A 21,392-nucleotide genomic window follows, 5' to 3' on the forward strand; every position below is an offset into this window, starting at 1 on the left:
TGATAGCATTTTGGTGAAATGTTATTAGGGAATAAATGGGAAAAATTGCAATCGTCGCACTAGCCAATAGGATGATATTAAACCCCCATTCTTTGTAAATCCAACTTCCATTAACTTCTCTCTCTTTCTCCCTCTAACATGATGCTCTTGTTTCCTACTTCCTCTATGTAACCTCCAAATAAGAAGATCACTATTAAGCCGTTCTCTTTTGCTTCTGAATATGCTCCATCTTACCGTATCTCTTAGAAACAGGGGCTACGGCTACTATGAATATAAATTCATCCTTCGATGGATTCTGGATTCTTCTAGCATTATTTGCTATTGTGGATTCTTAATGAGTTGGTCTTAAAGGCCTTTCAATCCGTTTTTGGATTCAATGTTTCCAGACGAGAAGCAAGGGTTCACAATTAGTCAAGGACAAGAATGATGGCAAATCTTCAGAGGTTATTTTTTTCCATTAGCCAACATTAGTAAGAAGTTAGAAAAAGGTAATATTGTTTCACTTTTAACACTTCAGAACCACAATTCTAGAGTAAAAATATTTAGGGAGAATTATATTAAATTCTTGCATAATGAAATTAATTATTATAAAGTTCGTTGATAGTTGAATTAAACTGTATTGACAATTAATTATGTTATTAATGCAATTTTCATAGTAATTAATTTACTTGTGTGGGGCTTGATTGTAATTCTTTCAAATATTTATAACTTTTTTCTTAACCTTTTTTTTTCACAATTTGACTTGACATTGTGCCATGACTTTTTTTAATATAATAAACTCTCACTATTTTTTAATCTATATTTTAAAATACATTAAACAAACACATTAAATATATAATTAATACATCATATGTTTTACAAGTCTTTAATTTATGTTCAATGTTAATATAATTTTAAATGTATAAATTTTTATTTGTCAGAATAAAAAAAAACTAATGTAAATAAATTTTAGTTTTTAGATAATAAATTCATTTTAGTACAGAGTAATGGTCGGATGACTATGTTTAATTTTAAATTATGTATATATTAAAATAAAGAATAAAATTGTCATAAAATAAATAGGATAAAAAAGCAAATTAACCCCTGCAAAAATAATGAGCTAGAGAGAAAGAAAGAGACTTTTGTTCATGAGTTGATATAGTGAGTGGCTTGTCTGAATATATTTATAGGAGACAAAAAAGAAAAGACAGAGGGAAATGAAAGATAATGTGAAAGCAAATAAAGCCAACATAGCAGAATGTAGTATATGTAGATTAAATTAATTATAACTTAATGTGCTTGACATCTTTATTAATAAATTTTATGTATCATGTTGACATGATGGGTTTATTTAGGATTAAAGTAGATTTCGAGGCACATTTTCAAAAATATAGGTAATGGTAATATTATTCATACGGCTTCCTATAATATATATATATATATATATATATATTTTATGTTAAATGAATCAAAATTACTCAAAAAAATGGATTAATTCTAGAATAGATGATATAAGAATGAAGAATATTGCCATTCGTTATCTGTTATATATAAAAGATAAACACAGCCACTTGCATTTTAATGACGTACTTTTATTCCTAGAACTAGAAAGTAGCCATGTCAAGACTTCTTGTGTTGGCACTTGGCAGCATCTTTATAATGTCTTGCTGTGGGAGCTTGTGATGTTAACTATATGTATAATTTATGTAACCAAGAAATTAGTTTAATAATTAATCCTTGATGATATTTAGCTCACGCTCTTCCAAACCGCAAACGTTGAACGCCTGAACCTGTTTCTCGTTTTCACTGGCCAACGCGACCAGTTTTCTCATGGCCGTGGTATTTAATTTTTAATTATTTTTCTCAGATGCCACACTAAAAAAGTCTGTTTAATGAAAAGAGGCTAGGGATTAAAAAGACAGAGGATCTAAAAATAACAAAGCATAACCTCGAGTTGAAACCATCGTTGAAGAAACTCCTTTTGAAATTTCCTTGTAGCTCCTATTAGACGATGCTGCAAAACCAGTGTTATTATTGCCTTCCAAACCCTTTAAACCAAAAACCAAATCTCAAATTCAGTTAGTGGTTCTCTATGGGCGACCAAGTGGGCATGTCTTCCCCAAGTATATATAGCTTTTGCCAGGCTCTGGTTTCCCCCACATCCCAACAACTTTCAACAATTTCTCATTGCCATTGTCGTCCTTCATACTCAGTGCTCAGAAACTGCCATGTCTAGCACGACTGGTCAAGTTATCAAGTGCAGAGGTCAGCCTTCATACTTAATCTCTCCTCTCCTCTGCCTTTCTCTATCTTCTTCACACATAAAATTTCTTCTCTATTCTCAATTCTGTATTGCATCTTGATATAAGTGTCCGATTATACTGATTGTTTTGTGTGAAATTGGTGAAATGTAGCTGCAGTGGCTCGGGAACCAGGGTAGCCATTGTCAATCGAAGAGGTAGGGTTGGCGCCACTGCAGGCCGGAGAACTGCATCTCAAGATTCTCTTCACAGCCCTTTGTCATGCTGATGTTTACTTTTGGGAAGCTAAGGTAATTCTTTCAGTACCCATCTTCTTCCATTATTGAATCTGAATCTTACTATTATTATAATTTTTCTACTATGATAGGGACAAAAATCATTGTTTCCTCGTATATTTGGCCATGAAGCCGGAGGGTATGTTCCTTCCTTTCCCTTCAATTCTTATCTATTTCACGTTGGTTAAAAATTCCTTTAGCTTACATAAAACTAATACACATGTGGATGGTGATATTATTTAATTCAGGATTGTGGAGAGTGTAGGGGAGGGAGTGACTCATTTGAAACCAGGAGATCAGGCTCTTCCAGTATTCATAGGGGAGTGTCCATACTGAAAATTGAAAGAAAGTAACATGTGGGACCTTCTAAGGATCAACATGGACAGGGGTGTAATGATCAATGACGGCCAGTCCAGATTCTCTAAGAACGGACAGCCAATATATCATTTTGTGGGGACTTCCACATTTAGTGAGTACACTATCATGCATGCTGGATGTGTCGCTAAGATTAACCCTGCTGCTCCTCTTGACAAAGTTTGCATTCTCAGTTGTGGAATCTGCGCATGTTTTCCCTTTCTTCAACATTATGCATATATTCTTGTTGGATGAAGCAGCAAATAGCAATACCATTTTCTGGTTGCGTCCTTTATTTTTGCAGGATTTAGTGCTACAGTAAACGTCGCAAAACCAAAACCTGGTTCCTCTGTTGCCATTTTTGGACTGGGAGCTGTTGGCCTTTCTATATGTTTGCAGCCAGGTCAGTTTTTTTAGCAGTTCATAAGGAAATGACTCTATTATGTTCTAATCATATTTCCCAATCTAAATTTCCACCTGTTTTGAGAAAGGTATTGTATTCATATTTTCATAAAACACTGCATCTAATAAAACCCCAATACGTGTGTGCGTGTGTTGATGGTAGTTCATGTTTTCATTATTATTGACAGCCAAGAAGTTTGGAGTTAATGAGTTTGTGAAACCAAAAGACTGTGACAAACCTGTACAAGAGGTTAGTGAATACGCAGATAAAAGAGGTTGATTGATTGATAAATGCAACCACCTATCTCATCATAATAACATGGTTTTAGTGGTTAACACTTAACAGGGATTGCTGTCCATGCTTCAGGGAAAACCTATACAACAGAAATCAAATCTCTCAAGGCTGTAGATTATTGCTAGGCAAAATACTAACAGTCACTAAGAGCAACAAACACTCATATAGAACTCTACTATTGAACCATTCCTCTTTTTTTTTTTTTCTTTTTCTTTTTTTAACAATCAAAATCAGCTGCAAGTTAATTCTAACTTATAGTTGGGTTTAGATCCAGAAGATTGGAAAAAATTTGTCATTTTTGTAGCAGAGAACTGGTCAGATCTAGAAAACACCTGAATTGTGTAAACAATGAAGATTAATAACGAAGTTAACAAATATGTCATTTTTGTATTCAAAATTTGAACTGAAGGAAGCAAAAGAAACATTAATCTCTTGCCTGGTTTATTGGTGCCACTTTATAGGACCTGTTGCAAGGCCTTTGGAATCAGAATAGTATAAAGAGCTATGTGCCTTTGCCATAATGATTCATTAACAAAGCTGGCACTTACAATCCCACCAAACAAGAACCTTGCACTTGCAAAAATATAGCAGTTTGTTTGCATCCTAGTCCAACGAAACTAGAAAAAGAAGAATGCCAACATGAATATTGCATCACATTGACTATAATATGATTGATCTGTGAAATGCTCTTTAGTTTGTACTAGAATTGGACTATAATTCTAAATTCTAGACTTCAAAATAATTTAAAATTTCATATTATGAAAACTATCTGATAAATCTTGCTTACCATGTGTATTTTAAATCCAAATAAATATTCAGATTGTTACAAAAACTTTTAAAGGATAAAATATAAATTATTCAGTAACAAGGTCATGAAAGTAGTTATAGCCAATAACATGTTTTGTAAAACATCATTATTTCCAACATGATTTGAAGTTTTCACATCAACATTAAGAAGTTACAATCTGGTTGAGTTTCTGCTTGAAGGTAAACACAATAAAATCTCCACACACACACGCGCGCACGCAATCCTAGGTCATAAAAAACATTTAAAAGACACTGAAAAATTCAATTTGCGTGCATTATCACTGAACATGCAACCAATTTGTGTGCATTATCACTGAACACGTAACTATAACCTAAGGAAATGAAGTTATAATTTGGACCTTTGCATATGAAAAATGAAATAATTCAGATGGAAAAATAAATGGGTTAGAAAATTGCTACAAAAACTAAAGCAGGTGAAAAAAATTAAATGGACAAAGAGGCATCACTGTACAAATAAACAGGAAAGCAATGAGTATAAGTCAAATGTCAGTTGAGAAGATCTCCATATCAATGAAACGATGAAATCCTTAAATGGAGGAGTAACAAAACATAACATGTACAGCAAATTATGCCCCAACAAGGGAGAAGTAATATATGGAAGAACAAAAATTAGTTCAAGGAACCATGGTGATATCATAATGATCTAATGATTTCTTACCAAAGTATTGTTATCTAATCAATATAATTTTTCAAGTATGGCCTCTAAGAATAGATCTATTAGGACTAAGGGTACATATACGAATATTAAAGATCAAAGAAAAGAACTCATGAGCACTATGATTCTGATCACTAACTATGAAATTTCATTAGTTTAAGCAACACTTAGTGTAGAGAGAAAGGGAAAAAACATTAATAAATGATGTAGTGGAGGAAAATGAAAAGGAATAAAGGTTCAATGAACAAAATGCAAGACACATTAGCATTGGTGTTAAAATGATGAATAAGAGCTCTGGAGGAAAATGAATAAAAAAGCCTCAGGATAGAAATATTAGCTTATATGAGTTCATGTCCATGATTTTCATTAAATGTGAAAAAGTACAAGAATATCAATTATAATGGGGAATGCAAGTCAAAACTTGTTACAACTTGGCAAACGTAGAAGATGTACTCTTCATAGCTAATATGAGAATTGTAAGTGCACTTGAATAACAGCTATATAACTGAATATCGTTACTAATTAACTCTCACTTATTTCTATAAGGAGTTAGTTCATTAGTAGGAAGAAACATTAATTGAAGTTAGTCATTAATTCTTCTGTTCTCTCTTCTTTCTCTATTTTGTATTAGTTATCTAGACTTACTCACATCAAGGTCTTCAAGCACTTGCTGGCATTACACTTACTTTTCCTTAGAGTTGCTACAAAACCTGCAAGTTTTGGTAATGTAAAATCACCTACATGCTATATTATAAAGTTAAAGAAAGAAGTTAATATACAGAAAATAAAACAGAGGGCAAGGTAACTTCAACTCAACTAGAGCTCAATATTCCGACATGCAAATAGTAGTCACTTGCTAAGAGGAACAAACGCTCAGAGAAATAGGGTGTGAAAATAAAGTATCTGTAAGTGGAAATGTAAGTGCAATCTATTATGAATGTCAGACATAGATATGAATCCAATATTGAAATAAGTGTACTTCATATGTACCTTATGTTTGTTCAAATTTGAAATTTCAGTTAGTAATATCTCATATGTTAATATATGTGCATAATCTAAAAACATCTACAGAGCTTTAGACATCCTCTTAACCATTATCTAGTCAACTCAATGGTTAAGAGTCTACTTTATACTATCAAAATTAACTAAAGTTAATTCTAATTTGCAGTTCAGGTTAGAAAGCCTAAGGTTATTCTCAGTAACAGAGAAATGTTTAGATCCAAAAGACACCTTAGCAGAGCAAACATAATGAAGATTAATAACATAAAGTCAATGAATATTTTGGTTCTATATTTAGAATCTCAACTAAAGAAAGCAAAAGCAACATTGATTTCTAATCCCTCTTGATAGACCTTCCATTTCATACTTGGTTCGCTAATGCTTGCCTCTCATAAAAACCATCGGGCAGAGAGAACGGGTTGTCAGCCCTTCAATTGGAATCAAGCAAAAGTTCAGCAAACATGAACCATGCACATGTAATAACATAGCAGTCTGCTCGCATTTTAGTCCATGGAAATTAGAAAAAGTAAGACTAGCCAAACATAAATACCATATTAAGTATAATTTGATTCACATGTGAAATGCTCATATGTTTCTATCAGAAATGGATTATGATTCTAAATTCTAGAGTTAATTGAAATGTCCATAGTATGAACGTGAATCTCATTAAATTATATGTAATGATCTAAAATTTTAAAATTTAACAAATTTTCTCTCACTTGATATTTAATTTATTTATTTTAATTTACGGACAAATGAGGAGTAGTAGCTTAATAGAATTTATAATAGACATTTATATGGAGACTTAGAATTCAAATCTTACTTAAATTAAACTATTTATTTATTTATTTATTTTTACATGGAGTTTGCCTTTTATTATAAAATATATTAATAATAATCATGACAATAAAATCTGGTGGGGTCATTGTTTGTAATTTTTCCACCAACCTTTATATTTTATTTTCTTCCTTCTCCTTTTGTCGGCGAGCTGCGGAGCAGAGCAGGGAAAGAGAGAGCTTGGGTGATTCTCTATTTTGCTTCTTCCTCCTCATCGTTCACTCCTCCGTCTTCTTCCTTCTCTATCCATCGCTTATCACTGTCGTTAGTGCTCAGGATTGTCGTGTTCCGCCACTGCTCTACCAATTATTATCCGAACAGAGGCCATTCATCCTCCCCTGCCCTGTGCTCGCTGTGAACTTGCTATTTTTGAGGAATAAGTCGCGAGTTCGTCCCTCTTGGTTTTGTTGGTTCTTTTCTAGTTCTGCCTCAGATTGGTGATGCTCCTTTTCTATTCTCAGTTCGTGCTGTAGCATGGGTGCTCGAAACTTTTCTCCTTCCTTGCGTCGCTGTCGCTCTCACTGTTCGGTGTGGCTGTGGGTGCTATATTTTGTTCGCGATCTTCCTCCTTCTCTATTTCTGTTGACTAATTCTTTCTTTTTACTTTCTCTATCATTGTTGATTCAGGGCAGAAGCTTAGAATTCTTCTCCTCCTTGAATTCCCTGCGTGCGTGTGTTTTAGTGGTTGAGGTTGTAATTTGTTCCTCTCTGCTGAATCTGTGTGTGTGTGAGAAGTGATTAGTGTGAAATTTCCACTTCTTTCCCGTTCAATGTGCTGTGTGAATTTATTTGACAATGGCTATAGTGCGATTTAAGCAAGTTAGAATTTTAGTCCATTGAAGAAGTAATATGGGCTTGAGTTGTATCTAAATTAGATTGATTTTATAAAAGGAACGAACTTGGGATGTTGGAACAAGTAATGTATTGATACTGTACAAGTGTTTGAAGGAATTGTGGGATAGGATATGAAGGAAGAACTTAATATTAAAAATTTGAATCGCGGTGCCTATAATATGTTTGAGGAAATGTTTGTTAGGGAGGAGTTGCTTGATCTTGGATTTTCAAAAATTCATTAAATTTTTTGAGAGACATAATTGACTTGAATGTTATTATTTTGTGAATTGAGCTTACTATTATGTAGAAATTTGCTTGTGAAACTTGTTGTGAACTATTTGAATTCTTGAAAATTATATAATTATTAATAAATTGTTAGATAGAGATGGAAGCTTAAAAAATTTTAATCGAATGGTTGAAAATAATGCACTTAAAGTGTTTGATGCAAAGCCTAAGAGAGAATTATATTTCAAGTAAATAGGTTGGCATGTCTGAAGAAATATAGAAGAAATTGGTGATATAAATGATAATATTTTGGCAAACTCTAAAACATGAATTTTGATCTTGAAATTTTAAATGATGGTAGTTGATTGAAATTGTATTAAGAATGTAAAGAAGTCTTTATAATTTATAGAAAATTTATTAAAAATTTCATTTATTCATATCTTTATAGGATGTGTGAAAGAAAATGACCTTGATATGAATTGAAGAAACAAAATATTTGGAATTTGGAAATTCAACACGTAAGTAAATAGAACTTTAGTTAACTTATCAATAAAAGTTTTTCATTGAAATTGTTAAATTTTTATGTATGTTATTTTTATTAACAACTATGATAAATATTAGTTACTATGTTACTTAAATTATCTTATTTTTTTATATTATAGAATAATGTAAGTGGATAAGTCTTAATTAATTTATATATTTGTAAATTTTCTCTTATCAAATATTATTTTTGACAATTTATAACTATTACTATATGTTTCTCTAATACTGATTATTATTGTTAATTAAATTGCCGCTTTAGTTCTTGAAGTTGTCAAGATATATACTTACTCCCTCCGTTTAAAAATATAAGGCATTTTTTAAAGAGTTGAGTGTTTAAAAATATAAGGCATTGTTTGTCTTTTGAGATGTAATTATTGCCTTTTTTTAAAAGTGTTGTATTGATGAATAACTATATATTTATCATATGATATTTAATAGAGATAAATATAAAAAGATAGAGTTAGTTGAAAAGTATGTAATTACTTTATCGGGGGTGAGATTTGGTTAAAAATATCTTATATTTTTTAATGAAAGGAATATAAGATTGACAAAAATGCTTTTATAAATTCTAATATTTTTTTATTCAATAAAGACAATCATGAAAATTGGTGAAGAAGTTTATGAAACGTTTGTTGTGAATTTTCATATTTAAAAAGATTGATGTTTTAAACAGTTTCTGCAAGTTTGATATTGAGAAGAGAAAATTTTATTTTAAAAGTAATGATTTTCTTGCATGTTTGAAAATGAATTTGAAGGGAACTTTATACAGAACACTTGTTGCTAACGGCAGTTTCGTTAGCCCTTGGCGCGCCATGATCAATGATTAGCTAGTTTATTTTTATGATCTTTGTTCTTAGATTTGTTATTCATGAATCTCGCACCCACCTTTATTTTTGTGGCTTCAAGCCGCATTTGATTAGCATTACCCTCATGAACTGTGTATTCACGTTTGTTTCATAGCTTTAACTGTGTTTGGTTACTTACTCTTATGGACTATGTGTCCACATTTGTTTTCGTGGCATAAGTCGTATTTAGTTATTTACTCTCGTAGATTATGTGTCCACGTTTATTTCTTGTTCTGTTAAATCCTCAAAATTTTAAATTTTTAATCAACTTGTGTATTTAAAAATTTCAATGGTTTCACTTAGTAAGTGTGCTACTTTTATTTAAATATGAATAAATTATTCTCCTTTAGCATATTTGAATTAAGTAATTTTAATTCATTCACATTTTATTATTATAATTGATATCCCTAGATTTAGTAAGTTATTATACTAAATTATTTTCTTTTCAATTATTTTATATAACAGGGCAATTTTATTATTTTTCTCTTTTAAACTATATCATTGAAGATACTATTTACTGAAAAATTATTCTAATCTCAAATACATTAGTTGAAGCTAAACCTCCAGCTGATCACAAAAGGATTTAAAACTATGCTGGGTGAATACTTATTTTGGAACTGCTTTTCTTTTTGAAGTAAATTCTAAAGTCTATGTATTATGCTTTAGAAACATAGGTTATGGCTAGGACCTTTAATTTATTATATGTTCTATCTGCTGGCTGGAAGAGGCTAAGTTCCTGATAGATTTAAATATTATGCTTGAAATATTGTATTGCAAAATTTCGGAAGATTATATTTACAAGGGAGGTTATGTCAAAATTTAAAAAAATAAAATAAATATTGAAGTTTTGATTAATAAGAAAATGGTCATGCATGTTATAAATTAATATAAACACAAGTATGTTTTAACAATGAAAAGATTTTTCAATTTAAGACTTAAGAGATATATGATGTGATTCATATCTCGTGTCGGTCATTTTTTATTTTTAGGGCATGGTATTATGCATGCTGCATGCATTAGTAATCCAAATAAATATTAAAATGGAACCAAAAACATACACTACAAAGGGCTAGATTACTGCCTTTCACAGGATAAAATATAAATTATTCAGTAACAGGGTCATGAAAGCCATTATTGCCAAGTGGCATGAGACAACATCATTCAATTCAATGTGATTTGAAGTTCTAACATCAAGAAGTTATATTCAAATAGAGCTCCTCATTAAAAATAAACATAAGTAAATCTCCAAAGTCATTGATCCAGATTGTAAGAAAAATTTAAAATAAGCCAAAAAATCCAACTTACATTAACACTAAATGTCCAGCAATAACTTTATGGAAATGAAGCTATATTTCAATAAATTAGACATTTGCACATGAAAAATGGAATATTTGGGTTACAAAGTTACTTTAAAAAATAGGTGAAACAATGAAATGTACGAAGATAACATTATTTACATAAAAATAGGGAAAGCAACAAGACTCCATATCAATGAAATAATAAAATCCTTAAAAGGAGGAGTACTAAACCATAACAGGTTCAATAAATTATGCATCTTGAAGGGTGAAGTAATGACAATATAGAAGAATAAAAATTAGTCCAAGATAACTTAGCGGTCACTATAAATTTCTCAAAGGATGCATAATGACCTACTGCTTTCTTACTAAAGTATTATTATCTAATCAACAGAAGTTGTGGATCTTTGTTTATCAAACTTGTTACATCAATGCAAACATAGAAATTGTACCCTGCATGACATTGACTCTGAGTTTGTTGATATCAATTACTTAGATTTACTCACATTAAGCTCTTAAAGCATTGATTAGTATTGTACTTAGTTTTCCATGGACATAGTTGCTTCAAAACCTGTGAGACATGTGAAAGTAAACTTGATTGTATCCTATAATGTTAAAGAAGTTAACAATATATAACAAAATGGGAGTAAAACACAGCTAGCTAGCATCTACTCAATAATGGCTCAATATTTCAAAATGCAAATAGTAAAAGCTAGACTAGTTTTAGGTATATATAAAAGTATAGAGAAACTAATTAACGAAAAGTCACTTGTTGAATAGAAATGTGCTAGCCGATTAACTAAACAGGTACAACAAACTCATATTTGCATTGAAATTTTTGTTTTCACTTTTAACAACAACGACGATTTGAAGGGAGATCAAATTGTCAATGTCATTAAGGTTTACATATCTTAAACCATCAACTAATAAAAGTTTGATCAGTTTTAGATATATGTGAAAGATATTGATAGACTTATAAATATAAATAAAGAAATGATAGAACCTTCATTGAAACTAAAATAGATTACATGACACCATCATCTTAGAAGTAGATGTTTTAGTTTAATGTCTGTGATTATTCTATAATTGTGCAAGTCTCTCAGAAGTTGTTGACGTAGAGCTAAATGGGTTTCAACATAGATAAATGAGTAGGAAATTAGCATGAAAATTTCCATTTTATTAGACCATCTTTCAGTATTCATAGTTGCAGAAAATAGATTTGATCATAAAGCCAGAAAATAAAAATTTTTGTCATATACTGCTTGAGAGATTTTGAACAACGACCATTGCTTAACCATTAAGAAAAGATGATGAGCTTTAGTTCCCATTTTACAGCATTAATGAACACATCAAGCGAAATCTCCCCTACCAAAAAAAAAAAAACACATATAGTCATACACACAACATTAGATAGGGCACCAAAAACTTTTTTGGAGCACCTTCATTACAGAGTTAGTGGCCTTGTTGAGTTCAACCAAGGCACTACTCCATAGTCCATTCTAAGGTTCTTCTATTACGAAAAAATGACCCCCATTCTACAATTGCTAACAAAAGGCCATTAGCATATTGGAGGATACTATTTATTAGCTCCTCATAACCTCTCGTTGGAAAATTACACTTGAAACAGAAAGATAAGAAGGTACATGAAAATACCCTAAATTGTTAGCTCCCCATCCTCTAATGATTTTATATAGCCAGAAGTTGTTGTACTGTTCATGGCTGTGGATGACGCATATTGCCATGTATGTCATGAAGCTTCTTGAGCAACTTAAAAAACCCTCCGAGAAATAGGAGGATAAAGAAAACGGACCACCATGGAAGCTGCAGAACTAAAGATGTCAAAGAGGCAACAGCCAAAAAGCTAAAGGTTGACATGAGCACTTCAAACAGAGAAGTAAAACCAAGAAACACGAACATAGCCGCAAAACTGACATAATATGAGCAAATGACAGCAGTCACAAAAATGACAGGGTGAAGCTGGAAAGGTGAGGTATTGGCTATTGAACTTCGAACATGAAGGAAGGCCAGTTGAATTTTAATCGTGTGATCAAAGACGAGGGCTTCAAGAGGGAAATTGAAGTTGTTGAATTGCCTTGCTGGATAGAAGTAGTGATAACGACGGTTGCCGTAAGAAGCTGTCACCATTTGTTGAACAGGACAAAAGATAAGGTCATTTATTATGGTCATAACTTCAGTCATCAAATGCATTTTTTTTATTAAAGTATCAATTTATATCAATTTAAAATACCCAAAAATAAAATCGGAGGGGGAAATTCTTTTCTTTTTTAGAGTAAAGCGCTCGAAAATTTTAAAAAACACATCGTGAATAATAAAAATGCCATCTTCTTCAATTTTTTTTAAATTTTTTTTGGGTCTTGCATAGAGGTTAAAAACTAAAAATGGGTCAGGCTAATCTTAATAAGCAAAGTTTTAATAAACTTTTTAGTTTATCATGACATGAGCCCCAAAATGTTATTCTCCTTATATTTGGTACTTTTAAGAAGTTAGCCTGAATTATCACGATCTACACTTCTAATTTTTTTCCCCAAAATTCGAGAGGGTGAGAGGGAGCAGCAAAGAGCAAGAGACAAAAATGGGTATAATGGACTTTTCATCGGACCTATCTAAAATGTGGGCGCAAAGTATCAAATATATAAAAGCAGTTAGCAAAGTTCCAAATTGATAAAGGGAGAATCATATCCAGCCTCCTCTCAAGAGAATTAATTACAGATAAGGATTAATAACAAGTTTCATTTGAAAAAAAATAAGTCATGTTCTTATTTTAACAACAATCCATTCCACATTGATCTTTATTTGTAATTAATTTCATTGAGAAGGGGTTGGATGTGATTTTCCCATAGATAAAGTGCTTGTTTCGCAAAGCAATCAAAATCAATTAACTGTATGAAAGTAACGTTTTGATGAAATTATCCAAATACCTATATTATATGTTAAAATTAATTATGAATTTAAAATCATATTTTCTTAAAAATATTCAAACACCCATTACACAAGCTAAAATCAATTATGAATCAAAAATCATAATTTTCTTAAAAATATCCAAACACCTCTTATTATGATAAAATCAATTATGAACAAAAAAATATGATTTGTAAACTAATATATATAATTTTTAGATAAATTTTTAGAAATATATAATTGAAAAATTGAATTGAAAAACAGATAGTAGTAGCTTATGAGATAACTGTAATTTTGGGTTCATAATTGAATTTGGCACGAATGGGGGTGTTTGAATATTTTTAAGAAAATCATGATTTTGAGTTCATAATTTTGGCATCTATAATGGGTGTTTGGATTTTAAAAAAAAACATAGTTTTTAATTCATAATTGATTTTACCATGTAACATACTCCCTCCGTTCAAAAATATAAGACATTTTTAATTGAATCTCACCTCTTAATAAAGTAGTTATCTTCTTTCAAACTAATTCTATTTTTTCATATTTACCCCTATTAAACATTATACAATAAATATAAAATTATTCATCAATAGGGGTACTTTTGAGAAAAAAAGACAATGATTATAATGCCTTATATTTTTTAACATTCAATTTTTCAAAAAGTGCTTTACATTTTTAACAGAGGGAGTATATGCTTGAATACATTTTCACAAAATTATGATTTTGCTTTATTTTCAATTCTGTTTTTCAATTTTACTTTTCAATTCTGACTAAAATCAGTTTTATTAATTAATTTTATGAATCAATTATATGTCACATGATATAATTAATTATATTCTAAATTAATCATATTAATTAATTTTTTTTATAATTAATTATATTCAATTGAAATTTAAACATATTCAAAAAGCTGGAGTTTGAACAGGGGTAAATATATATATATATATATATATATATATATCCAATATATCAGCCAGGAATGGGCACGTTCTATAAATAAACAAAGCATGGATAAAAAGAGGTCACCAGTGGCAGTGCTGGCCAACGTCGGCCATTGTTGAGTGGAGTAGCTAAAGTCCAGCTTAGAGACTGATCGTTCTCGGTTTCGCGCACCAGCGACTGCAACCGCCACGTACGGAGGTTCGCCGTGTTCAATATCTTCGCCAGCAACCGCCATAGACCTTCCCCAACTCGTGCCATCTCTGCTTTCAATATCTATCGGCAAATGTCAATCGATATATATATACACACACGCATTTGTTGGAGCCCATCATATCCAGGAAAGTAAGAAAGTAAAAGTACGACAAGACAGTGCGCACCAACAAACCACATGAGACAAGACAGTGCACACAAACAAACCACATCAGATCAATTGCACGCTATTGTTACTCCTCCTGACAAGTTTATAAAACACTTCTTTTTGAAAATAAATCAGTATTTCCTCCCATGCGTTTTAAAAAATTTATTTAATTATATTTATAAGTTATGGTATAATTTTTTAAATAATATTTAAAAAATATTTTTTAGATTATCTTTTATAAAAAATAAAAAATAATATAATATTACTTTTTAAATTTATTATATAAGAATATATTTAAAATTTTATACATTTTTATTTCTTATATTTTTGTGTATCAATATTAATGAGGTTGGTAGAAATGACTTATAAAGAGGATTGAAGAGTATTTTCCAAAATAAAACCTTTTTAGTTCAAAATATAAATACTTTTTATAATAATCCATACACCAATGAAATTTTTATATTCATTAAAATATATATTATTTTTTTATCCTTAGTTTCAATTTGTGGTGAATAAGATGGATGTCCTACGTTCACAGTAAAAATAAGAATTTAAATTAATAAGTACAATGGGTAAAATATATATATATATATATATATATTTACAAACATTAAGGTGCTTTGCTTATATTTTATAACTGAAAAAAATATTTATATTTTGCACATGATGGAGTGAGACACTATGATAAAAATACAATTTCATTAATTATACTTGTTCAAATATTATCTTTCATTTTTTATTATATTTTTCTTTCTCTTTGATATTTCACAAATAAGGTGAAGATTATTTTTAAACATTTTTATATGTGTTTTAAAAATTTAAAATTATAAAATATATTTAATAAAATTTATATTAATATGCGCATTTGGTCAAAATATTTTATATATACTGGACGGATGCAGCCATCATCGATTGAGCATCTTCTCCGCGGCTCTTTCACGCGCTAAGAGTTTTAATAGACTGTCAACTCGGACTGGGGAAGCAGTGGACAGCGGCACGAAGGCAACTTCCTCGAATTTTCCCATGAATTGTCTTTGGTTTGATTTCGTGTGGATCATGTCATGGAATTTAGATCATTCAGAACTGATTCAAATAATTAACATTTAAAATTTTTAACCAGTAATTTTTATAAAAAATATTTTTTAAAGTGATAATTATAAGATTATCTTTATTTTAAATTATATGCCTCTTAAAATAATAATTTATTAAAATATAATGAAATTTTATCAAAATTTAGATCGTCTAGTCCTAATCTTCTAATTCTACTGCTCATTTTATCTTATCTAACTACTGGCAAAGAATGCATGCATAACCTAAATTGAGTATAAATGAATTAGATTGTATGGTAAAAGGATAAAAATACTCATAAAATGATCAACTATGGATACCTAATATCTTAAAGTGAAAAAAAAAGGATATAAATACTCATAACATTATATGAGTGGATGCAAAAATAACCAAACCATTAACTTTGCTCTAATGTTATTAATTTTAATCGTTAAATGCTGACTGTACATGTCACATATCAGTCTTAGCTGACATGGACTAATAAAGGAGCAAAAATACTTATAAAGTAATCTTCCAGGAACAAAAATACTCATAACATTACCAGAGTCATTGCAAAAGTGATCAATTCATTAAATTTCTTAAATGTTGACTATTTAGCTGACACTTAAGCAGAAGTTGATCATTTTTTCATTGACATGGACAAAAAAATTTTCAGATGAAATTTTCAAGAGGTTAATTGATTATCGCATGACTATCATGTGAGAAAATATCATTTTGACCGAATTTTAAATTAAATCATTCATTTCTTTGTAGCAGTGGCGAAAAACTATTTGACAATTGAACATATCATGAATAAAATTACTTAAGATTGAGACAATGTTCTTAAGATAGGGTTATGTAGGAGGTGGACTCAGCCTCGATCTTTGATTGCATACAACCTATCTCACTCTATTGAATCTCAGCTTTTGCAAACAAGAAAAATGAGTAAAGAGGGAGGGAGGGAGGGGTGGGATATGTAGTGATGGAAAGAAACCTTGTAGCATAGATTTTGACAGATTGTTCACTATTACACTTACTAAAATAACATTATGGGTACTCATATGATGATTGATTAACCTCCATAAAAATTCATCTAGGAATTTTTTGTCTACATCAGCAAAGAAATAGTCAACTTCTATTTAGGTGTCAGCTAAATGGTCAACATTTAAGAAATTTGATAGATTGATTACTTGCAACGACTTTGATATTTATGGCTATTTTTGCTCCTAATTGATGACTTTGTAGGTATTTTTGCCCCTTTATTAGTCCATGTCAGCAAACACTGACATGTGGCATGCACAGTCAACATTTAATGGTCAAAACTAACAGCGTTAGAGAAAAGTTAATGGTCTAGTCACTTTTGTACCAATTCATGTAACGTTATGGATATTTATGCCATTTTTCTTACTTTAGGATATTAAATGTCCCTAACTAACCACTTTATGAATATTTTTATCCTTTTATCCTAGAATGTACAAAGAACAAATTAAATGACACAGCGGTTTGCTTGCATTATGGAATCTCAAAATCAAGAGTACATTATAATGACCCTAAAATAGTCAATTTTTATTTAGGTATTAGCTAAATGGTCAATATTTAAGAGATTTGATCGATTGATCACTTTTGTAATAACTTTAGTATTTATAGGTATTTTTGTTCCTAACTGACAACTTCATAGGTATTTTTTATCCTTTTATTAGTTCACATTAGCACAGACTAACATGTGGTATGCACAATCAGTATTTAATGATCAAAACTAACAGTGTTAAGGCAAAGTTAACAGTCTGATCACTTTTGCACCCATTCATATAATATTATGAATATTTATATCATTTTTCTTACTTTAAGATATTAGGTGTCCCTGGTTAACCACTTTATGGTTATTTTGCCCTTTTATCTTGAATGTAAAAAGAACAAATTAAACGATACAGTGATTTGCTTGCATTATGGATCTCAAAACTAAGAGTACATTATGATAATCCTGAATTTTAGAGTATTTTTAATCTCGACATACATTTTAAAAAATTCAAAAATTCTACATACGAAAGCACCTGCACTTAGAATATGTTTGAAACATTCTGAAAAGATAAAAAACGTACTTTCCCTCATGAGCTTCTCTTATTGTAATACACGTGCACCTGTCTAAAAGAGAAAGTTGTTAGCTCTAACCTCAATTGAAGTAAAGGGTAAGTATGTAACTATGAAAGTGTAATGGATACATATGTGTCACATTTTCTTAATAGAATCGGTTAACATGAGTGTAGGTAAAACATAAAACATTGTTTGGTGCATATTCAGTACATAGACCAAAACACACCGTTTCAGTATTATCATTATTATTTTTTTGGCTCACTGAATGTAAGGCAATTTATTCAACAAGTCCAACGGTCCATACAACACAAAGCTCAATCAATAGAAACAATTGGGTCCAACATAAAACCATAAACATAAAACACAGAAAGAAAACGTGAAAAGAAAAAAAAAGAAAAAGAAAAACTAGCATTGGATTATTGATCCAGCATGAGGACTTGAGCATGCGGAAACACTTGCACTATAAAGAAATTGGAGATCAACCGACTTGAATGCATCCACTGGAATAATAAATGACTGCCTTAACCATGAGAAAAGGTACCGACAAGATACAAAGAAGAGAAACTAAAATTCTCAAAGATATCGAAGTCGGTAATCAGAATCATCGTGCTCTCGACATCCCAAGGATATCGATGTTCTTCATATTCGCAACTTCAAGGGAAGATTAAACCAAGAGCCATTATGTAGAAACTTGATAGGAATTGAATAAAACTACAACAAACATGATTAGCTTGAAAGGTGGGTGCGAGTCATGACACTACCGATTTCATGACCCACAATGATCCCCCGTACCATAGTGCAGCAATGCGAGCTTTTTTGTAAATAAATTTGTTTCATGACATCTACACGTAATTTTCTCTTAATACATAGTTTTGGTAGATCACCCTATAAAATAGGCTTTACATCTATTTTTCTTATAAGTATATTATAATCATTGAAAGCTTGAGATATAAATTCACCAGCATTTTCAATATGAAATGTATTGATGCATACTCTAAAAATTATGCACTCAATATAATATTTTATTCAAACAATCTTGCAAACTTCAAGTTGTAAATTATAATTAATCACATATGTAATCATCTTATATATGTATCAATCAAATTTCATAAGTTGTATGGTTCACATGATATCTACCCATATATATGAATTAAATATATTTTCAGAAATGTAGAGATTTATTTCCAATCATAACTAGTGATATTCTCAAAATCAATTTTCTTTAAGAACAAGTAGTACATACTAGTTATCTAGTTACATAATATATATATATATATATATATATATATGTTAGTTATTGGTGAATCATATATTTTTTTTAGTGAAACCTAGATACTTCATTCAAACAAGAATGTGTACAAAAGATTATGAAACTACAGATAAACTAAAAGGAAAAAAAAAAACCAACCAAATCAAAAACTAGGAGGTTGATCATACAAGTTTAAATCATTTGTAAGAATAAAAGCTAACTTAGCAAGGTAATTAGCCTTTGTATTTTCTTTCCTATGCAAAAAATGAAATTGGACATCCCAATCCTTATTCAATAGTTTCTTGGTTGAATCAATAATGTGTTGTAAAAGATGATAATTATGGTTGTTTTTTGTAATCGTAAAAATGGCATTCGCACATTTACAAAAGACCTAAAACCTTTCTGCCAATGGATCATATGTCATTATATATTCTCAATTATTATTTATATATGATTTACTATGTATCTATTAAGTATACTTTTGGTTTGCTGTAACATTTTTTAACTAGTAAAATTTCAATTTTCATTATTTGTGATTGATTTATAATCTCAACATGATATCAATTGGGGTCATCTATTGTGCTTTGAAAGGAAATATATCAATATACAAGTGGAACTTCATCCAACATTAACACACATTTATATTCTAACAATCTTTCCCTCAAATGTGTGAATTAAGCAAGCATACTTCTCTTATTTCTATATCTTTCAAATTTCAAAGACAATTGCTAGCATATAATAACCAAATAATATGTCCTTCTTTTAGAAGCCCAAGTGATTTCCAATTCACAAACAACCATAAATTTTGCTTTAATTGAGCTATCATCTTCAACCCATTGACAAAACGAGATTCTAATTTAGATGTATAGGTTATATTTTTTATTATTAATCATTTTTTTCGTTAAGAAAATATATTCATTAGTTCTTCAAGAACTATATTCAATTCTTCAAAAACTACGCACTAATTGCATGCATAAGTATACACATAAATATAGGTTCTCACTACTTAAAAATAACATATTCAATTTAATTTACTTCTTTTGATGTACATTCAAAGTATGAATATGTTACAAAGCATGAATGTGGAATATTTTAATTTTTTATCACATATTTTCTCAAAAATCCCCTTTTGAAAACATAATCAATATTCCTTATGTATAATTTTTGAAACATCCCAAAATTATTTCTTGAATTAATGAATAAATTCATAGGAGATTGAAAAAAATCCATAAAGACTAATATATATATATATATATATATATATATCAAAATTCAAATAATTTACAATCAATTTATGATGTATAGGGATTAAAGCTTAACAAAGAAAAGTTAAGAAGAATGTAAAAACAAATAGAATTCAACATATCATCATAAACATTATAACATGGAATAATTCAAATTAGCCAGACTATTTAAACTTTCGTGAATTTGACTTGCAATACACATATATAGTTCCAAAATATCACAAAAATAATTTTGCCCATCAATTATTAACTAATTATAATAAAGTTTCTCATAAAATTAAACATATTCTCATTCTACCAATTCAAGTGTGACACAAATATATAATTTTCTTTTCTCAAGTGTCATATACAAGTTTAATTGCAATATATATGTATGTATATACTATCATGATAAATGTTTAAAATTCATGCAAATAATATTTAATTTTCAAATTTTTAAATTTGAAAATAAATTGATACAACATATTAATATCATAATACACCAATAATTGCCCTTTGCTTTGTCTATTTGATTTCATTCCACTCTAGGCATTTTCTTCAATATCTCTGTTTTTTTTTTATTCCATAACCACTTTGATACTTGCTTTCAATAAAATTGATACCCATTTTCTTAAATGGCTTATAGTCATATTGTAACTATTACTCATAATTTTAATAACATGGCAAAATATTATTATTTTAATATACATGGAAAAACATTGATGCCTTTAATTCTCAATCATTGACCATATGTGATGTGATCATAACAAAAAAAGAAAAATCAATATACTAATTAGTCGTCAGAAACATTATTTTTTAGTGACTTAATTCTTTATAAGTTATTAGTCTTTAGAATTATAATAAAAATATTTTTTAATGCTATCAGAGCTTTTTGGTGTCATAAAATGTTTGAATCCTTAGTCTCATGGACTATAG

At 29.8% G+C, this 21,392-nt stretch overlaps 1 pseudogene; it reads left to right on the forward strand.

The window, feature by feature from the left end:
* The first annotated feature begins 2,074 nt into the window (after positions 1-2,074).
* LOC129316013 (alcohol dehydrogenase 1-like) lies at positions 2,075-3,452 on the forward strand (annotated as a pseudogene).
* Positions 3,453-21,392: the final 17,940 nt, after the last annotated feature.

The sequence above is a fragment of the Prosopis cineraria genome, unplaced genomic scaffold, assembly GCF_029017545.1.
Source record: "Prosopis cineraria cultivar Desert tree isolate PC_DT_omini unplaced genomic scaffold, ASM2901754v1 PC7, whole genome shotgun sequence".
Taxonomy (NCBI): domain Eukaryota; kingdom Viridiplantae; phylum Streptophyta; class Magnoliopsida; order Fabales; family Fabaceae; genus Prosopis; species Prosopis cineraria.